The sequence below is a fragment of the Giraffa tippelskirchi genome, chromosome 13 (genome assembly GCF_054371585.1).
Source record: "Giraffa tippelskirchi isolate mGirTip1 chromosome 13, T2T-mGirTip1v1.2.pri, whole genome shotgun sequence".
Lineage (NCBI taxonomy): Eukaryota > Metazoa > Chordata > Mammalia > Artiodactyla > Giraffidae > Giraffa > Giraffa tippelskirchi.
This window is the reverse complement of record NC_137287.1, coordinates 68,396,248-68,417,815: the sequence shown is the minus strand read 5'-3', so window position 1 is coordinate 68,417,815 and position 21,568 is coordinate 68,396,248. Positions and strand designations below refer to the sequence as shown.

At 38.9% G+C, this 21,568-nt stretch overlaps 1 protein-coding gene and 2 long non-coding RNA genes across 3 annotated transcripts in view; 2 read left to right on the top strand and 1 right to left on the bottom strand.

Moving 5' to 3' along the window:
* The window catches only part of LOC145532214 (uncharacterized), a 45,034-nt gene extending 40,065 nt beyond the window's left edge, over window positions 1-4,969 (top strand). Inside the window, exons 2-3 of the long non-coding RNA XR_014073093.1 lie at window positions 402-2,059; window positions 3,388-4,969. This is a non-coding gene — a long non-coding RNA (uncharacterized LOC145532214). The remainder of the gene's footprint in view (window positions 1-401; window positions 2,060-3,387) is intronic.
* The window catches only part of LOC145532204 (uncharacterized), a 331,653-nt gene that overhangs the window by 232,954 nt on the left and 77,131 nt on the right, over window positions 1-21,568 (bottom strand). The window lies entirely within an intron of this gene.
* LOC145532208 (uncharacterized) lies at window positions 5,347-19,542 on the top strand. Its single transcript, XR_014073087.1, has 4 exons — window positions 5,347-5,744; window positions 6,789-6,890; window positions 14,109-14,218; window positions 18,675-19,542. It is a non-coding gene; the product is annotated as an uncharacterized LOC145532208 (long non-coding RNA).

Below are 21,568 nucleotides of genomic sequence, written 5' to 3'. Positions count from 1 at the left end.
AGATGCATGCACCCCTGTGTTCACAGCAGAACTATTCACAATAGCCAAGACATGGAAAAAACCTAAATGTTCATGGATAAAGAAAATGTGGTTTATATATACAATGGAATGCTACTCAGCTATAAAAAGAAATGAAATAATGCCATTTGCACCAACATGGATACAACTGAGACCACCATACTAAGTGAAGTAAGTCAGAAAGAGAAAGACAAATACCATATGATATCACTTATATGTGGAATCTAAAATATGGCACAAATAAACTTATTATAAATAGACTCACAACATAGGGAAAAGACTTGAGGTTGCCAAGGAGGTAGGGATTGGAGGAAGAAGGAATAGTTTGGGAGTTTGGGGTTAGCAGATGCAAACTATAACATTTATGATGGGCAAATGATAAGGTCCTTCTACATAGCACAGGGAACTGTATTCAATATCCTGTAATTAACTATAGTGGAAAAGAATGTATGAATAAACATATATATATGTTTAATTGAATCACTTTGCTGTATAGAGAAATTAACACAACACTGTAAATCAACTAAACTTCAAGAAAAAAATTTTTTTAAGTGGCAAATTGCCCCAGGGACAACAGGCCACCTAGTGGCTCATGCACTTGCTAACTGGAAACTGTATACATGGAAAAGTTCTACTCTTATTTTTAAAGTCCTTAATTTCAAGGTCATCCTCTTCCCATTGGCTTCAACCTTGATTCAAGCACGTCAGGCAATTCCACTTGGTCTTGCCTTTGCTCATGCTTTCCCTCTGCATGGAATGCTTACTTCCCTTCTTCTACCAGAAAACTCTTCTTCCTTCTAGCCTTGCCTCAAAAGTTACATTTTTTCTGGTCTTTCCTGACTCCAGCTAGAAAAAAATAATTACTCTTTTAACGGTGTTCCCAGAAACATCTGCATGACTTCTGAAGATTAAAAAGGACACACAAAAACATGGTCATATTAGCCAAACATTCAAATACCAGCTCAATGAAAGTTGTTCTAGAAAACTAGTCTAAATATGAGATGGTACAAGTTTTACTAGTTCTCTTCTGCTTTCATTTCCACTCTTTACAAATGCAATCTGTAAACAGAGCTTCACAGCACTGAATAGCTCTAAACAACAGGATGCTTTTTAGAGATTATTTAACTCATAAATCAGACATAATCCTCAAATATAAGAATTCCCAGTTAGAAGAATCTTATTGGTGCAGTGTTGGTGAGGTGGGTGCTATGGGTGCTGGTCATTCTTCTCAAGACAGCAGGGTGTGAACTTCATAATTAAATAGAGTATATTATTATCAACTCAATTACTTCTCTGCTTTAGATCCTTCATCCCTGAAAGTGAGTGGAATTGTACTGTCTTGAAACCAGTTTAAGCAGCTATCACTTTATTCCAGTGGAATGTCTGAATAAAACATCCCCTCTTGCTGGGAATTTTCAAAACTAACACAGGTCAGATCCATTTAAATGCCAGAGAAGTTGTTCTCCCTCAGGCTGCTTTTAGCACATATCATGTGCTCAACTTAGAGGTGATTTGAACAAGAAATCATAAAACTGAGCTCATTCTGGAAAGAGATGTCCAATGGGATTACCAATAGGCTGTAGTAAGAACTACCACAAACACTGGTTTTTGTAAAGCTCATCTGTTGCCTAGAGCCCCCAGGAGACAGTTTCAGTTTTGTACATATTCTTAACTTTCAGGTTTCCTGTGCAGGTCATTTTCCAAAATATCATAAAGGTGATTAAATAATCTTAAGCTTACTGAAACTCCTGGCAATCTGTGTTTTCCTCCACCACATGTTAATGGTGCCATTTTGGCTTTTATTCCAAGTACCCAACTCATCACTTGATATTTCTGCAGAGGCAGGACTGGATTTGTGCAACTTTTGTGCATTCTGCTTTCCTTTAGTGGTACATCAAAACACTACCCCTCCCACACTTGGTCAAGAATTAATTCCTGACTAGAGCCTCCTCCATCTCTGCTAACCCTGGCCTTGATGTACAAAGACGATGGCAAAGTCAACAGTCATCTCTCACTCTCAATTGTACCTATATGCTCAGCAGTGTTTTATATAGTCAACATCCCTCTTCCTGTGGTCCCCACACTCTCCTAGTCTTCTGCTTTGAGGTAGCACCCCCCCGCCCCAGTCCATCACTTCATGGCAAATAGATGAGGAAACAATGGAAACAGTGACAGACTTTATTTTCTTGGGCTCCAAAATCACTGTAGATGGTAACTGCAGCCATGAAATTAAAAGATGCTTGCTCCCTGGAAGAAAACTAAGACAAACCTAGACAGCATATTAAAAAGCAGAGACATTGCTTTGCCAACAAAGGTCCGTTTAGTCAAAGCTATGGTTTTTCCAGGAGTCATATATGAGAGTTGGACCATAAAGAAGGCTGAGCATCAAAGAATTAATGCTTTTGAACTGTGGTGTTGGAGAAGACTCTTGAGAGTGTCTTGGACTGCAAGGAGATCAAACCAGTCAATCCTAAAGGAAGCCAGTCCTGAATATTCATTGGAAGGACTGATGCTGAAGCTCCATTGGCCACCTGATGCAAAGAGCCAACTCATTAATAAAGGCCCTGATTCTGAGAAAGATTGAAGGCAGGAGGAGAAGGGAAGCCTGGTGTGCTGTAGTCCATGGGGTCGCAAAGAGTCGGACACAACTGAGTGATTGAACAACAACAACTCCCAAGTCCAACTCTCCTAGAAACTTCTTCTTCTAGATCTTCTTATAGCTCAGGCCTCTGACTTCTCTTCTTTGCTCTCCACAAACACACACCCCAGGACCTCTCATCCCATCTTGTGGCCTTAAATCCATCTACCTGTCACTGATGTCCTCATGTGTATCTCCATCCCTGGCCTCTTCTCAGATAAACCCACAGAGCAGACATCTCCTCCTGGATGGACAGTGGCATCAAAACACAACAGCTCTCCAATAGAACTCTTTTAGTCCTCTTCCAAAATCTACCCCTCACACTTTCCTATCAGTTCAGTTCAGTTGCTCAGTTGTGTCTGACTCTTTGTGACCCCATGGACTGCAGCGTGCCAGGCCTCCCTGTCCCTCACCAACTCCCGGAGTTTACTCAAACTCATGTCCATTGAGTCGGTGATGCCATCCAACCATCTCATCCTCTGTCGTTCCCTTCTCCTCCCGCCTTCAATCTTTCCCAGCATCAGGGTCTTTTCAAATGAGTCAGTTATTCACATCAGGTGGCCAGAGTATTGGAGTTTCAGCTTCAACATCAGTCCTTCCAATGAATATTAGTATACTAATAGCACAGTGACTCATTTATTCAGGTCAAAACCTTACACACAATACTTGATGTGTGTATTTACTGTTTGTCCTGTACACATTGTGTCATGTTCTCACAAATACTCCATCAGCAAATCCCATCAGCTTTATCTTCCAATTTCTGTCTACTCTGCTACCACCACTCTGGTCCAAGTCACCCTATATTCTCACCTGGACCATGACATCAGCCCCTAACTGGTCTCCAAGGTGCCCCTACAAGTCAGTGATCCACAGAACATTAACCATGGTCTTAAAACATAAATCAAATCACATCACTTCCCTGCTCAAAGCTACTCAAAAGCCCCTTGTTACAACTAAGAAGCTGTCTTTCCTTTTGGATGAGGGAGGGGCAGCGAGTTAGAGAGAGTTTTATTTTTGCTGTTGACAATCTTAAATATATTTTCAGGGCGAAAAATAACAAAGAGATTTCTACTATTTTACACTGCCTTCCCATAGACATAGAAAACAACATGGTTATCAAAGGGAAAACGTGGAGGGCGGGATACATTAGGTGTTTTGGATTAACATACACAGCCACTATATATAGAATAGATAACCAACAAGGACCTACTGGATAACACAGGGAACTATACTCAATATTTTCCAATAAGGGAAAAAAATCTGAAAAATAATAGATATGTATGTATAACTAAAACACTTTGCTATAACCTGAAACAAGCACAACATTGTAAATCAGCTATACTTCATTTTTTTAAAAAAATCACTGACTGAGCATAATGGTTTTTGGCCAAGTTAATAATAATACTCCATTATTCTGGTTCCAAGTACTGTATTAAAATGAAGATCCGACTATGTCATATGGCAACTTACAACCCTCCTATGGCTCCTCACTGCTCTTGAAAAAACACAATTCTGGATGGGCCTGCAGACCCTGGTCCACTACCCTAGGCTGGAGAAAGGCAGAAAGAGGCTTGGATGGGGAGGGAAGAGACCAGGCTGTCATTCGTGGTCCTACCACCCCCTCCTAGCAGGAGGGTTTCCACCTCCCTAGCCTGCCGAGAAGGCAATGGCAGCCCACTCTAACACTCTTGCCTGGAAAATCCCATGGACAGAGGGGCCTGGTGGGCTGCAGTCCATGGGGTCGCTAAGAGTCGGACACGACTGAGCAACTTCACTTTCACTTTAATGCATTGGAGAAGGAAATGGCAACCCACTCCAGTGTTCTTGCCTGGAGAATCCCAGGGACGGGGGAGCCTGGTGGGCTGCCGTCTATGGGGTCGCACAGAGTTGAACACGACTGAAGCGACTTAGCAGCAGCAGCCCTGCCCAACACACAGAACATTCCAAATCTTTGCCCTCAGGCCCCAAGGCTGCACAGGACCTGGTTCCAGTACAACCCTGACTGCTACTCTTTCCATCCTTCACTCGTTCCCCCATCTCGGTTTTCCAACGGTTACTCAAACACACAGGCTCATTCCTCCTCAGAGCCTCTACTGCCTCCTCTGCCTGGACTCCGTTCCGCCAGACAATCATATGTTCAGGCACTTACTCTGCTCTTGCGTCATTCAAAGTTCACCTCATGGAGTGGCATTTCCTCTCCAGTGTGCCTGGCACTCGATATCCAGGAGACATCTCGATCCTGGGACGTACAAAGAGGAAACCCTCGTCCTTCCCCAAATCTGATTCCTTCTCAGTCTTCTGCTCAGAGGCGAAGTCTACTCCAGTCCACTTCTAGGTAAACAGCCTTGAAGTGGTCCCTAATTGTTCTCTCACCTGCTAACCAATGCTTCAGCCAATCACATTAGCTCTGCTTCTAAATATACCCATGGTTAACCCGTGGGCAATTTCTCCACTGCGACCACCTGGGTCACTGGAGCACCCTCCCAACTCTACTCTGGACTCACAGCAGCCCTGGCAATCCTATTTAAAAAAAAAAAAAAGGCACGCCTATGTTCCCAATCCTCTTTTGCGTTCCCACCTCGGGCAGTAAAAAGTCAAAGGTAAGCACTGAATCCGTGGTACCCATGCCTCTCTGATGTCACTTCCGCTACTTGGCACGCTCCACTCAAGCTATCGCCTCGTGGTTCCTTGTGCACACAAGGCGTGCTCCTAATAACTGTTATTGGGCTAACAGTTTCTTCCACCTGGAATCCCCTTCCTCGGGTATCTTTGCCTTCTTAGATTAAAAGCAGTCCACATAACCCCATATGCAACATTTCCTCTCTTGTTTCCAGATTTCATTTTTCTCTAGAGCACATCTCTCCACCTGATGTACAACTGCCTTCTTTATTTATTTGTTTATCCCCTGTGTCTCCCCCTCAGACTATCACCTCTAGAGTGGGGATTTGGGGGAGGAGCTACCTCCCCACTGCCTGGAATTGTATCTGGCACCTGGTAGGTTGTTCATTAAACACATGTTGAATTAATAAATCAACTATCTCTTCATAAATTTCTCCGGTCCAAGAAAAGAAAGTATAATGGCTTAAAGGTAAATATTATTGCCTTCTCACCATCCTCCCCCTCCCACAGATTTTAAGAAACAGAAGAACATTGTTAAGAACATTGTTATGTACTTTTTCAGCCCAATATGCTAAAAGAATTTATTAAACAAGAACTCAGTGAAATAAGATACAAATGTAGAAAAATGAAATTATGACTGGAATAAAATCAGAAAGTAACAGAGAAAACCCATTCATAATTATAGAGAATAAACTTGAGAAGAAAGGCCAAATGGATAAAGCTGTGAAAATGTGCACAAAGGGAATGGCAAACTGGAAGGACAAATCTTAGAAAACCCTCCAGTAAAAGAACAAGTATCCAGATGAGAAGCAATAACAGGAAGTGGGAGAAAATAAAACATTCCAGACCTGAAAAAGCAAATTTGAGATTAGAAATTAATACTTAAACATCTTTCAGAGAAACTTAATGAGCAGAAATAAATATTCTGACAGTTTCACACAAAATTTCAACTGAAAGAATTTTTTAAGAGTCCTAAAATCAACTGAGGGAAAAAAAATCAACTACAGTGTCTTTTCCGATATTGCCTCTATAAAAACAGACGCCAGAAAACAAGGCAGTTTATAGCACACAGAGCAGAAAAGCTTGTGAGTCAAAGATTTTATAAATATCCATGTGCTATTCATATACCAGGACAACATATGTTAAATAACAACACCTGCAAATGAAGAATGCTATAAGGAAACTCAGCTCAGAGATGAAAAAGTCTGATGAATTTACCACCCAATGAGTTTTCTATAAAAATTGAATAGATTCCAGACCACCAACAGGTTAATGAAACTATAATTTCAAAAAAATTGAGACATGTAATAGAAAATACCCACCAGTAGGCATCGAAACTGGTTGACTGCTTGGACATAATTCAATAAATATATTGGTTTTTACTTAAAAAATAATGTACTGTAACAAATATAATTTTAGTTATTATAATTACAGTACCTAGAACAGAATACAAAACATACATTTATTGAAAAAGATGACATTTTGCTCAAAAGATTTGTTCATTAAATTTCAGGTGAATCTGATGCAAGAGTAATAAATCTGTGTGCAGTGAGGGGAGGGGTGATGGAAGGACAATTGGAAAAGCACGAGAGTAAACTCCTCTTACAGCACTAATGTAAGTACTAGTGGGATTTAAGAGACTGTCTCCCTTCAGTATATGAAATTGGAATAAATCTAACAAGTGATATGTAAGACACTCATGGAAATATTTATAAGAACTCTTGAAAGACATTTAAAGAAAAATTAATGGAAAGAAATGTCATGTTCATGGATCAGAATACTCAATTTTGTAAAGATTTCAATTCTTCTCAAAGTGATCTTTGAATTAAATGCAATTCAATCAAAATCCTAGAAATGTTTTTTATGGAACTTGGCACGTTGATTCTAAAATGTATATGAAAGAGCAAAGGGCAAGAATAGCTAAGAAATCAGCAGGAAAAAAGTGAAGAGATCTACACGGCCAGATCTTAAGACTTATTATAAAACTGCTGTGATTAATTACTATAGTGTGGCACTGACTCAGAAAATATACGAACAAAACAGAATAGAGGTATCAGCTGAAGGCTTTCATACACGGAAATGTGATGGATGGCAGGGTGGCACTGAAGATCAGAAGAGAAAGGATAGATGTTTGATATATGGCACTTAGACAATTGTCCACATGGTAAAAATAAAATTAGGTTCCACATCACACCACACTCACCACTACAAAGAATTAAGAATTTGAAAGTAAAGGTCAAAACCTAAAATACTTACACATATAGGAGAATATCATTATGGAATCATGTAGGGAAAAACTGAAATACCATTCAAAAAGAGGTAATGAAATAAATGATTAATATATTTAACTTCCTTAAAATTAAGAACTTCCTTTCACACAAAGATAGCATGGAAAAAACACTAGTATACCATAGATTTATAAAAATTTTAGAGCCTCACAGTATAAAGTGTAGGCAATGTTGCAGGTCAGTAGGAGCTCTTACACAACCTTGGAGAAAGTTAAAATGGTATGCCATGCCACTTCAAAACACAATGCAGCCATATACATTAAAATTGAACCTCATAATTCTGTTCTGGGGAACACACATTAAAGGATCCCTGTGTACCTTACTAGACACCAACAGCAACGTTCATAGCAGCATTATTTATAATAACAACAAACTGGAAAAACCTCAAATGCTCATTAACGAGGGACAAGATGAATATATTATGGTATAGTCTCTCAACAGAATATTTATCAGGGTAACTATGGATTATAACTAAATGCAACAACACAGATGATTAATAGAAATATCACGCTACAGAAGTAGCAATTTGCCGAGAGTAGGACACAATATTTAAAAACTATTTTAAACTAAAGTTGATCAAAATGTTGCTCAGGAATACAAACATGTGATCAAAATTTTTAAAATAACTTCAAAGAGAAAAAAAATCCCCAAATTAGACTAGTGCTTACCAAAGAAACGAGGGCTAGGAAGAGCACACAAGTGAAGGGGTTGGTTGGGTTAGAGTCTAATATTTAGTTAGGTGCTGATGTTCTGGTTAAGCTGGGTTCCAGTTAAGTTGCCTGGTTCTAGTTAAGGAGGTAATATAAGAATATAGATTTATTGTTATAATTTACACGTCTGCTTCACTATTTTGTACATATCAAGTGCTACATGATAAAAAAAAACATTTTACCATGTATAATAGAAACAAAAATGCTACTTCTTAGTATGATATGTGCTTAGTCCCTCAGTCCGTCAACTCTTCTGTCTGTGGGGATTCTCCAGGCAAGAATACTGGAGTGGGTAGCCCTTCCCTTTTCCAGGGGATCTTCCCAACCCAGGGATCGAACCCCGGTCTCCCACATTGCAGGTGGATTCTTTACCACCTGAGTTCCCAGGGAAGCCCAAAGAGTAGTATGTAATATACAAATATATAAGGAAAATATTTGAACTGCAGCAGATAAATTGTCAGGTAATTTACAAAGGACAAGACACAACTGGAAAATAAACATGGACAAATATTTGATCTTAACTAACAATCAAATAATTGCCAGTTAAAGTCAATTAACACCTTTAAAAAGATACAATATCAGCTCTTTTATAGTTAAATTTGAATCACTTTAAAATCCTGGAAGTAGCACATGCTGGGATACTTTTGAAAAGTGAACTGTCGAAACATTTTAGCAGTCTACAAACACACAGTTGAGACTTCAATAATTCAGGGGTTAGGAGACTGACCATCCAGGCAGTTGAAACTCAGCATATAACTTATGGTCCTCCACAGCTGAGGCTCCTCCATGTATGTGGTTCCAGATCAACAGAATCAACCAACCTGGATTGTGTAGCTCTGTAGTATTTACCACTGGAAAAAATCCACACGTAAGTGGACCCATGCAGTTGCATGGGTTCCATGCAGACCCATGTAGACACATTCAGTTCAGTTCAGCCGCTCCGTTATGTCTGACTCTTTGCAACCCATGGACTGCATCACACCAGGGTTCCCTGTACATCACTAACTACCGGAGCTTGCTCAAACTCATGTCCACTGAGTCAGTGATGCCACTCAACCATCTTGTCCTCTGTCGTCCCCTTCTCCTCGTGCCTTCAATCTTTCCCAGCATCAGGGTCTTTTCAAATGAGTCAGTTCTTTGCATCAGGTGGCCAAGTATTGGAGTTTCAGCTTCAGCATCAGTCCTTCCAATAATATTCAGGACTTATTTCCTTTAGGATGGACTGATTGGATCTCCTTGCAGTCCAAGGGACGCTAAAGAGTCTTCTCCAACACCATAGTTCAAAAGCATCAATTCTTCGGTGCTCAGCTTTCTTTACAGTCCAACTCTCACGTCCATACATGACTACTGGATAAACCATAGCCTTGACTAGACGGACTTTGGTGGCAAAGTGATGTCTCTGCTTTTTAATATGCTGCTTAGGTTGGTCATCGCTTTTCTTCCAAGGAGCAACCGTCTTTTAATTTCATGGCTGCAGTCACCATCTGCAGTGATTTTAGAGCCCCCCCAAAATAAAGTCTGTCACTGTTTCCATCGTTTCTGTATCTATTTGTCATGAAGTGATGGGACCAGATGCCATGACCTTAGTTTTCTGAGTGATGAATTTTAAACCAACTTCTTCACTCTCCTCTTTCACTTTCATCAAGAGGCTCCTTAGTTCTTCTTCACTTTCTGCCATAAGGGTGCTGTCATCTGCATATCTGAGGTTATTGATATTCTCCCAGCGATCTTGTTTCCAGCTTGTGCTTCATCCAGCCTGGCATTTCATATGATGTACTCTGCATATAAGCTAAATAAGCAGGGTGACAATATACAGCCTTGACGTATTCCTTTCCCAATTTGGAAAGAGTCTGTTGTTTCATGTTCAGTTCTAATTGTTGCTTCTGGACCTGAATACAGATTTCTCAGAAGGCAGGTCAGGTGGTCTGGTATTCCCATCTCTTTAAGAATTTTCCAGAGTTTGTTGTGATCCACACAGTCAAAGACTTTGGCATAGTCAATAAAGCAGAAGTAGATGTTTTTCTGGAACTCTCTTGCTTTTTCTATGATACAACGGATGTCGGCAATTTGATCTCTGGTTCCTCTGCCTTTTCTAAAACCAGCTTGAACATCTGGAAGTTCACGGTTCACGTACTGAAGCCTGGCTGGGAGAATTTTGAGCATTACTTTACTAGCATGTGAGATGAGTCTATTTGTGTGGTAATTTGAGCATTCTTTGACATTGCCTTTCTTTGGGGTTGGAATGAAAACTGACCTTTTCCACTCCTGTGGCCACTGCTGAGTTTTCCAAATTTGCTGGCATATTGAGTGCAGCACTTTCACAGCATCATCTTTTAGGATTTGAAATAGCTTAACTGGAATTCCATCACTTTCACTAGCTTTGTTCATAGTGATGCTTCCTAAGGCCCACTTGACTTTGCATTCCAGGATGTCTGGCTCTAGGTGAGTGATGACACCATCGTGATTATCTGGGTCATGAAGGTCTTTTTTGTATAGTTCTTCTGTGTATTCTTGCCACTTCTTCTTAATATCTTCTGCTTTTGTTAGGTCCATACCATTTCTGTCCTTTATTGTGCCCATCTTTGCATGAAATGTTCCCTTGGTATCTTTAATTTTCTTGAAGAGATCTCTTGAAGAGTCATTCCCATTCTATTGTTTTCCTCAAAGAAACAATAGAATTCAACAGTCAACTGTATTTAATCTATATATCCTATTCTGAATAATCCTTGTTTTTGTACTTTATTTATAACTGTGAAAAGTAATGTTCAACAATATAAAAAATATTGTAAATCATCATATGTCACCTCAAAGGGATATTTATAGGCATTAAAGTGGATAGTTTTAGAGATTATATAAAAACCACAACAAACTGTTAAGAAACTTAAGATGAAAAAGAATACAAAGATGCATATACATCACAATGACAACTATAGTTTTTTTTTAATGCCTATAAAAAGGAATGGAATTAAATACTGCTGGCCCTTCAAAACCGAGCATCAAATTTTTTTGATCTGGTTGGCTGAATTCATGCATATGGAACTGAGGATTCAGAGAACCAATGGAATTACCCATTTTAGGGATGTGAGCATATGCGGAGTTTGGTATGAGCATAGGAGAGCTGAGGTGTCTTGGAACCAACCCCACAGGGGATTGCTGTAATCCAAAATTATAATAGTGGTTCTGTGGTGTTGATGAGACTACACGACAAATCTTAACAACCCAGGTCTCCAACCCAGGCAGATTCTTTACCATCTGAGCCACCAGGGAAGCCCAAACACTAAGACCACAAATAACTCTTTTCTCTCTATGCCAACATTTTCACATGTAAATTACATTTCTTTTATAACTTAAGAAACTCAACAAGAAAATGAACAACTAATGCTCAAATATTAAGCTTAGCTTTTCAAAACAAATTAGTTTTCCCTTCCCCCATATCCTAGGAACATTACCAAGTTGGTACAAAAGAAACCAAGCAATTTGAAAACATAAAATGAATTTAAACCCTATAAGAATTTTAAAAAGAGAGAGAAAGCTATATTTAGTTGAAACTTTGGATTAAATTAATATAGAAACATTTGCTTGAATGCAAATAAAAGGATAATGTGAACAAAAAAATTCTAAAAACCTTTTTTTCTCCCCACACAGATTGATTTTTTTTTTTTGAGTGAGCAAAGAACACTAAACCCTAAAGCATGTTTTTCAAATGAGGAATTACACCCATTTAAACTTGATTTTGGGGGCACAGACATTTTAAAACAACAGGACACAAAGGTGGGGAGTTGGTGTGCTTATCTATTAGCAGACAGCTGCTTATAATTTTGGTTTAGAGTTGGAACACTATTCTTGGAAAAACCAATTGTGTTCAATTTATAACAGATGTAACCAAGTGTTTATTACAGTAAAATGCTAGTTTCCATAAGTCAAAAGTTCAATGAATAAACAAGTCCTGTATGTCAGCAGAATGACATTTATTGTTCCAAACCAAAGAATTCACTGTAATCAGTGGTGGACATTAATTATTCCATTAACTACAGTGCTCTGATTTTTATCCCACTTGGAAGAAAGAGAACCAGGGCAACTAGCTCATTTGCTGTGTTATATTTAATTATGCTTATTCTCATAGATCCTAAACATGATTACAATCATAAAGTTAAACCTAGGAAAATACCTAAACATGTCACATGAATCAACATTTCACCCATACAACAATCTTTAAAGAGAGACAAAGATAGGATTCAAGACCTTTCTGTAGTCTTTATGTTGAACATCAAATCATGTCAGCCTTGCTGCCGAAACAGCTTTCTATGTGCCTTTAATGGGTATTCCCTAACACTGCAGTTCTCCACTTAACCCATTTACACAGACCACTCTCAGGGCAAGTTTCCACAAGGACTAGTGTATCAGTCACACTAGGGTATAAAAACCTTCAGTTTTCACAGCAGAGGCTCCTCAAAAAACTAAAAACAGAATTGCCATATGATCCAACAATCCCACTCCTCAGTGTATATTCAGACAAAACCATAATTTGAAAAAAATACATGCCCCTGCTATGTTCATAGCCACACTATTTATAATAGCCAAGACATGGAAACAATCTAAATGTCCATGGACTGAAGAATGGATAAAGAAGATATGGTACATATCTAAAATGGAATACTACTCACCCATAAAAAAGAATGAAATAATACCATTTGCAGCAACATGGATGGAACTAGAGTTTATCCTACTAAGTGACAGAAGTCAGAAACAGAAAGACAAATAGCATATGATATCATCTATGTGTGTAATCTAAAATATGACACAAATGAACTTATTTATGAAACAGAAACAGACTCACAGACATACAGAACAGACTTGTGGTTGCCAAGGGAGAGTGTGGGTGGAGGAGGGATGGATTGGGAGTTTGAGATTAGCAGATGCAAACTATTATATATTATATATATTGCAGAAAAACTGAATTATTTGGCTGTACACCAGAAACTAACACAACATTGTAAATCAACTGTACTTCAATAAAATAAATATTAAAAATGAAATTGAAAGAAAACTTCAGATTTCAGTGTCACTCCATGGAATGGGCTGAGCCAGGGTGCTGACAGTGGGTAGCAAGATTCAAATTTGGTTTCAAAGGGGAAAAAAATGCCAGAAACATTTTATAGTTGAAGATACATGAGGGAAAGGAAACTGTGAGGTCAACAGCACTTTGGAAGAAAGACTTTCGTAACATACTGTGTATTGGGAGGCTCTCTAGTGTAGGACTGAGGCAGACTCAATGGCTTCAAGTATTTGGAAGAATGAACTTGGAGAGCTTCATATGCACAAGGTTACGATTAGATATGCAAGTCCTCCTGGGTGTGGGACAGACTGAAGGCAAAAGTTATCAGATAAACATGGCATATCTCCTGGTGCATCAGTTAACTTCATGACAAGTAATCAAAGCATAATTCATATTAAAATAATTACATACATTATGGTGGGAAATACAAAATTTACATGAAGTTTTAAATCGCAACACAAAAGCTGAGATACATTTTGGTGGGTTTTTTGAAACTATTTAGGGCTCACTACCCAAGTTATGAAGGAAAGCCGGTGGCTCAGAGGTAAAAAATCCGCCTGCAATGCAGGAGATGCAAGAGATGCCGGTTCGACCCCTGGGTCAGGAAGATCCCCTAGAGAAGGAAATGGCAGCCCACTCCAGTATTCTTGCTCAGAAAATGCCACGGAAGGAGAAGCCTGGTGGACTACAGTCCTTAGGGTTGCAAAGAGTCGTACACAACTGAGCAACTGAACACACCCAAATTATGAGATTATGCCTTCATTCTCTTCCACCTTTAGGGTTACTTAGGGATAAAACTTGAGAGAATCTGCTATGTTATCCAGCCTGGCAATCAAAATCTTCCACAATCAGCTCCATGTCCACCTTTCAACCTTACCTTCCACTATTGGTAAGTCAAAAATCACAGTGAAAAATAGCTTGAATAGCATCTTAAGAATGCTAAAATTCTAATTCTACTAATTTCATAATAACTTTAAAAAACATAGAAGTATTATATAGTCTTCTGTATAACTTCAAATATTCACAATTAGAAATTACTCATAAGCCAGTCTCAATAATCAAGAAACTTGAGAACCAGTAAATGTACAAAAATAAATCTGAACAACGAAAAGGGATGATACAAGTTGCATGCATTAAAGCTCGTGCATTTGTTTTTTTCCCCCTTAGGAGAGACAACCATGCCATTACTATTAGTCTCCCTTTAGATTTTTATATAAAAGCCTAATAAAGTAATATGTTTTCATCTTCCCAGGTCATAGCAGCTAGGAAGCAGATAATCAAATAATCTGAGGAGGAATGGGCATACTGTTGGTAGCAAACATGCTAATAGAAACTGGAAATAGCAGTTTACAGAGACAGCAAATGTTAGAAACTGTAATAAGCCAGATACAATCATGCAGGAAGCACAGAAGCATATGGCTATTCAGAAACAGATTGAAAACATTAAAAGTCCTGTGAAAGTGGTATGGGACATGAGCATCAGACAGACTAAAATAGCCACTTGACTCCAAATTATGATTTAAGTTCATCATTTTCTACTGGCCAGCCTAGGAATGGGCACATGAACTAATTCAGGCCAATGAAGTGTGTGCTCAAGTCGATGGAAAGGCTGTCTGGTGACACTCAACAATTCCTTTCACCATTTGTCACTAGTCCGAGAATGGGGCCAACACCAAGTAGGGCAGAATTAAGAGGGGAATGGAGGAACAGCTAGACCCAAGATTCATGACCTCAAACCTGCCTGTCAGGAACTGGAATATATGAATTATATTGTCTCCTGTGGATGCCAGTTTCCATTGGGATTTCTGTTATAGGCAGTCAGTCCAAAGCTTCTTATTACACAGACTAAGCTCAACTCCTGGCTTTGGTATGGGGCAACTTGGAATAAAGCACTTCATTTCTTGGAGCTTCCATTTCCTCACTGTAAGGATCTAATGAGAAAACAGAGGTAAAGCATACTGCATCACTGTGGTCTGTTACTCCAAAGGATGGCTCATCCTGAAAACCAAGACTATACATAGACCATATTTAAGAACCTAGATACATTCAGAAAAGATTTTTCCCAGAATCATTTGATTTTTTAAATAATTAATTTAAAAATACTGGAAAAATGTTTTACTTTAGCATGACAATATTTATCCTAATCCAAGAGCTAATGGTAGGCCTCATGGAAAAGTGCTAACATTATTTACATATGACATCAGTTCAGCTCAGTCACTCAGTCGTGTCCGACTCTTTGTGACCCCATGAATCGCAGCACACCAGGCCTCCCTGTCCATCACCAACTCCAGGAGTTTACCCAAACGCATGTCCATCGAGTCGGTGATGCCATCCAACCATCTCATCCTCTGTCGTCCCCTTCTCCTCCTGCCCCCAATCCTTCCTAGCATTAGGATCTTTTCCAGTGAGTCAATTTTTCACGTCAGGTGGCCAAAGTACTGGAGTTTCAGCTTCAACAGCAGTCCTTCCAATGAACATCCAGGACTGATTTCCTTTAGGATGGACTGGTTGGATCTCTTTGCAGTCCAAGGGGCTCTCAAGAGTCTTCTCCAACACCACAGTTCAAAAGCATCAATTCTTCAGCACTCAGCTTTCTTTATAGTCTAACTCTCACATCCATACATGACCATTGGAAAAACAAAGCCTTGACTAGACGGACCTTTGTTGGCAAAGTAATGTCTCTGCTTTTAAATATGCTATCTAGGTCGGTCATAACCTTCCTTCCAAGAAGTAAGGGTCTTTTAATTTCATGGCTGCAATCATCATCAGCAGTGATTTTGGAGCCCAGAAAAATAAAGTCTGACACTGTTTCCCCATCTATCTGCCATGAAGTGATGGGACCAGATGCCATGATCTTAGTTTTCTGAACGTTGAGCTTTAAGCCAACTTTTTCACTCTCCTCTTTCACTTTCATCAAGAGGCTCTTGAGTTCTTCTTCACTTTCTGCCATAAGGGTGGTGTCATCCGCATATCTGAGGTTATTGATATTTCTCCCGGCAATCTTGATTCCAGCTTGTGCTTCTTCCAGCCCAGCGTTTCTCATGATGTACTCTGCATATAAGTTAAATAAGCAGGGTGACAATATACAGCCTTGACGTACTCCTTTTCATATTTTGAACCAGTCTGTTGTTCCATGTCCAGTTCTAACTGTTGCTTCCTGACCTGCATACAGGTTTCTCAAGAGACAGGTCAGATGGTCTGTTATTCCCATCTCTTTCAGAATTTTCCACAGTTTATTGTGATCCACACAGTCAAAGGCTTTGGCATAGTCAATAAAGCAGAAATAGATGTTTTTCTGGAACTCTCTTGCTTTTTTTGATGATCCAGCGGATGTTGGCAATTTGATCTCTGGTTCCTCTGCCTTTTCTAAAACCAGCTTGAACATCTGGAAGTTCATGGTTCACATATTGCTGAAGCCTGGCTTGGAGAATTTTGAGCATTACTTTACTAGCATGTGAGATGAGTGCAATTGTGCGGTAGTTTGAGCATTCTTTGGCATTGCCTTTCTTTGGGATTGGAATGAAAACTGACCTTTTCCAGCCCTGTGGCCACTGCTGAGTTTTCCAGATTTGCTGGCATATAGAGTGCAGCACTTTCACAGCATCATCTTTGAGGATTTGAAATAGCTCAACTGGAATTCCGTCACCTCCACTAGCTTTGTTTGTATGACATATGACATATATATATATATAAATATACAAGTTTAATTATGGTAAAGTTCACATAAAATTTATGAGTTTAGCCATTTTTAAGTGTACAGTTCTGTGGCATTAAGTACATTCGCACTGATATGCATCCATCACCACCATCCATCTCCAGAATATTTTTATCTTCCTCGACCGAAACTCTGTGCCCACTGAACACTAACTCCATACTCCCCTACTCCCCATCTCCCAGCAACCACCATTCTACTTCTGTCTGTATGAATCTGACTACTGTTAAGTACCTCATATAAGTGGAATCACACAGTATTTGGGTTTTTTTGTAGCTGGCATCTTTCACTTAGAACAATGTCCTCAAGGTTCAGCATGTATCAGAATTCCCTTCTTTTCAAAAACTGAGTAATATTTAATTGCATATATATATATATATATATATATATATATCCCCTTTTTATTTATCCATTCATCTGTTCATCAATATTTGGGTTGTAACAGAAAAATATTTTTAAAGCATAAAAGGTAAATCTGAATAAAAACAAGTATATTAAAAGAACATAAAATATGGGAAACCTCTGTGCCTGATTTCAGGGAAAAGCAAAATTTCAAAATGTTATTAAAAGTACCCACTACATGTGTTAGGGCTTATTTCTTTTAAACTCTTGAATTGGTGGGTTTATGCTAATTTCTTGTATCAAAAGGCAAATAGTCTGATTCCTAAATGAGGAAGATTTTTCTGGAAAATCTGAATATATTTATACTGAAGGTAAACATACTCAGAGAACATTTTTATACACCTTTTAGTCTGAATTGGTTTAGGTAACCAAGAACATGGATTATTTATTTATCTATACTTTTGTACACATTGAAAAAGAATATACCAACAGTTAAAGCAATAGCAGCAGTTCACCATATTTTTTAAAGGAATAAAAAATGTTATTTATAACAGTAACCCTGACTCCCACAGATGATAATGCTTTACCTATTATTTTACCCACACACTGTGCAATGCATGGGGTTTGTCAAAACCAGTCGGGTGAAAGGTGACAGCCCTAAGACATTAAATTAAAATAATCCTGGGGAGAGGAAGCTCTAACCCACTTTCCAATGTGCCTACTGGTTGTACTTTTTGCGCAGAGTGATCAGAATGAGATGATGGAAATTTGGAATTCCCAAAGTCACTTTGGAAGTTCCATCTGACTTTTCAAGGGCACTTTCAGGGAAACTGGCTAATTTCCCATATGTTTTATGAAATTCTCACATATTTCATTCTAAAAATGGTGTTTTTAATGGACCTAGAAAAAATAATACCTAAAGATGACAAAAGCCTATACAAAATTAGGTGCATAGAAGCTATTATTAATGCCCTGAATCCAAAAGTATTCTTAGGGTCTTCCTTCGATAAGTTAAAAAGGTGTCAGTAGGATTCCTACCTTTTCATTTTAATTTTCTAGGCAAAACATAGACTCACAGATTTTTTTTTTATTCCTTAGAGAACATGAGCCATTTCCATATAGATATCCTGTGCATGTTCATGGAATAATTCTAGGCTTAAAGTAGTTAATATACTTGCATTGAATTTTTATCTATAAAATTTAGGAGGGATTTTCCTATCCCAGAACAGAGCATTCTTAGAGTAGTTACAAGATAAACTCTAATATTCTTTGTTTCTGTTTAATCAAACAGAAAACTGAAAGCAAACGAAGTGTTGAACACAAGTGAAAAGCAAAATGGAGAAGTAACCAAGTTTTGGATTCCAGATACCTTCTACTGTATCTTTGGGGAAGTTCTTTCCATGATGCTTCGGTCCAGTCCCTCCGCACTACTCAGCTTGTTGTTTGCCCTTTCGCATTCATTTCGTTAATCTAGTCAACTTAGCCGTGAAATCCAGCTCAATACTCGTTTCCAAAAAGATATTTCTTTAAATAACCCTCAATATCCTAAAGGTTTTTACTCAACATTACTCCAGGGTTTAAACTAACACAACATTGCAAATGAACTATATTTCAATTAAAATTTTTTTATTTCTCCAGGATTTAGGTATTTTATTATTATTTACTGATACTATCATAAAATTTTGGTAAGCAAACACTTAAAAAATTTTTTTAATTAATTTCATCAAGCAAAAAACATAGTTTAGCAGGTTAAATGCTATTGCAAAGTTTAAAACAAAAATACTATGACACTGTCCCATCTCTCCACAAGCCCCCTGGAGGCAAAGCCTTTTGAATTTTTTGAATGTTTAATCTGGCATGTATATATTTATTTCCCCATCATATGTAAATAGGGCTATTTCTTAATTTATTGAGGTGAAATTCAGATAGCATAGGTTAACCATTTTAAAGTGAATAATTTAATGGCATTAGTATATTTACAATGGAGTACAACCACCACCTCTATCTAGTTGCAAAGCATTTCTATCATCCCATCACTACCACCCACTACACAGTGGCTCCCCAAACATCCTTCCCCCTGTCCCTGGCAACCACCAGCCTGCATTTGGTCTCTATGGATTTACCTAGTCTGAATATTTCACTTAAATGGAATCATACAATACGTAACCTTTGGGGTCTGGTTTCTTTCACTGACCATTACATTTTGGAGGTTCATCCATGCTGTAGCAGACATCATTCAGTCCAGTTCAGTTCAGTCACTCAGTCGTGTCTGACTCTTTGCATCGTCATGAACTGCAGCACGCCAGGCCTCCCTGTCCATTACCAAATGCCTGAGTCCACCCAAACCCATGTTCATTGAGTCGGTGATGCCATCCAGCCATCTCATCCTCTGTCGTCCCCTTCTCCTCCTGCTCTCAATCTTTCCCAGCATCAGGGTCTTTTCAAATGAGTCAGTTCTTCGCATCAGGTGGCCAAAGTACTGGAGTTTCAGCTTCAACAGCAGTCCTTCAAATGAACATCCAGGACTGATCTCCTTTAGGATGGACTGGTTGGATCTCTTTGCAGTCCAAGGGGCTCTCAAGAGTCTTCTCCAACACCACAGTTCAAAAGCATCAATTCTTCAGCACTCAGCTTTCTTTATAGTCTAACTCTCACATCCATACATGACCAATGGAAAAACAATAGCTTTGACTAGATGGACCTTTGTTGGCAAAGTAATGTCTCTGCTTTTTAATATGCTATCTAGGTTGGTCATAACTTTCCTTCCAAGGAGTAAGAGTCAATTTCATGGCTGCAATCACCATCTCCAATGATTTTGGAGCCCAGAAAAATAAAGTCTGTCACTGTTTCTACTGTTTCCCCATCTATCTGCCATGAAGTGATGGGACCAGATGCCATGATCTTAGTTTTCTGCATGTTGAGCTTCAAGACAAGTTTTTCACTCTCCTCTTTCACTTTCATCAAGAGGCTCTGTAGTTCTTCTTCACTTTCTGCCATAAGGGTGGTGTCATCTGCATATCTGAGGTTATTGATATTTCTCCCAGCAATCTTGATTCCAGCTTGTGCTTCTTCCAGCCCAGCGTTTCTCATGATATACTCTGCATATAAGTTAAATAAGCAGGGTGACAATATACAGCCTTGATGTACTCCTTTTCCTATTTGGAACCAGTCTGTTGTTCCATGTCCAGTTCTAACTGTTGCTTCCTGACCTGCATACAGGTTTCTCAAGAGACAGGTCAGATGGTCTGGTATTCCCATCTCTTTCAGAATTTTCCACAGTTTATTGTGATCCACACAGTCAAAGGCTTTGGCGTAGTCAATAAAGCATAAGTAGATGTTTTTCTGGAACTCTCTTGCTTTTTTGATGATCCAGCGGATGTTGGCAATTTGATCTCTGGTTCCTCTGCCTTTTCTAAAACCAGCTTGAACATCTAGAAGTTCATGGTTCACATATTGCTGAAGCCTGGCTTGGAGAATTTTAAGCATTACTTTACTAGCGTGTGAGATGAGTGCAATTGTGCGGTAGTTTGAGCATTCTTTGGCATTGCCTTTCTTTGGGATTGGAATGAAAACTGACCTTTTCCAGTCCTGTGGCCACTGCTGAGTTTTCCAAATTTGCTGGCATATTGAGTGCAGCACTTTCACAGCATCATCTTTTAGGATTTGAAAAAGCTCAACTGGAATTCCATCACATCCACTAGCTTTGTTCGTAGTGATGCTTCCTAAGGCCCACTTGACTTCGCATTCCAGGATATCTGGCTCTAGGTGAGTGATCACACCATCGAGATTATCTGGGTCGTGAAGATCTTTTTGGTACAGTTCTGTGTATTCTTGCCACCTCTTCTTAATATCTTCTGCTTCTGTTAGGTCCATACCATTTCTGTCCTTTATCGAGACCATCTTTGCATGAAATGTTCCCTTGGTATCTCTAATTTTCTTGAAAAGATCTCTGGTCTTTCCCATTCTATTGTTTTCCTCTATTTCTTTGCATTGATTGCTGAGGAAGGCTTTCTTATCTCATCTTGCTATTCTTTGGAACTCTGCATTCAAATGGGTATATCTTTCCTTTTCTCCTTTGCTTTTCGCTTCCCCTCTTTTCACAGCTATTTGTAAGGCCTCCTCAGACAGCCATTTTGCTTTTTTGCATTTCTTTTTCTTGGGGATGGTCTTGATTCCTGTCTCCTG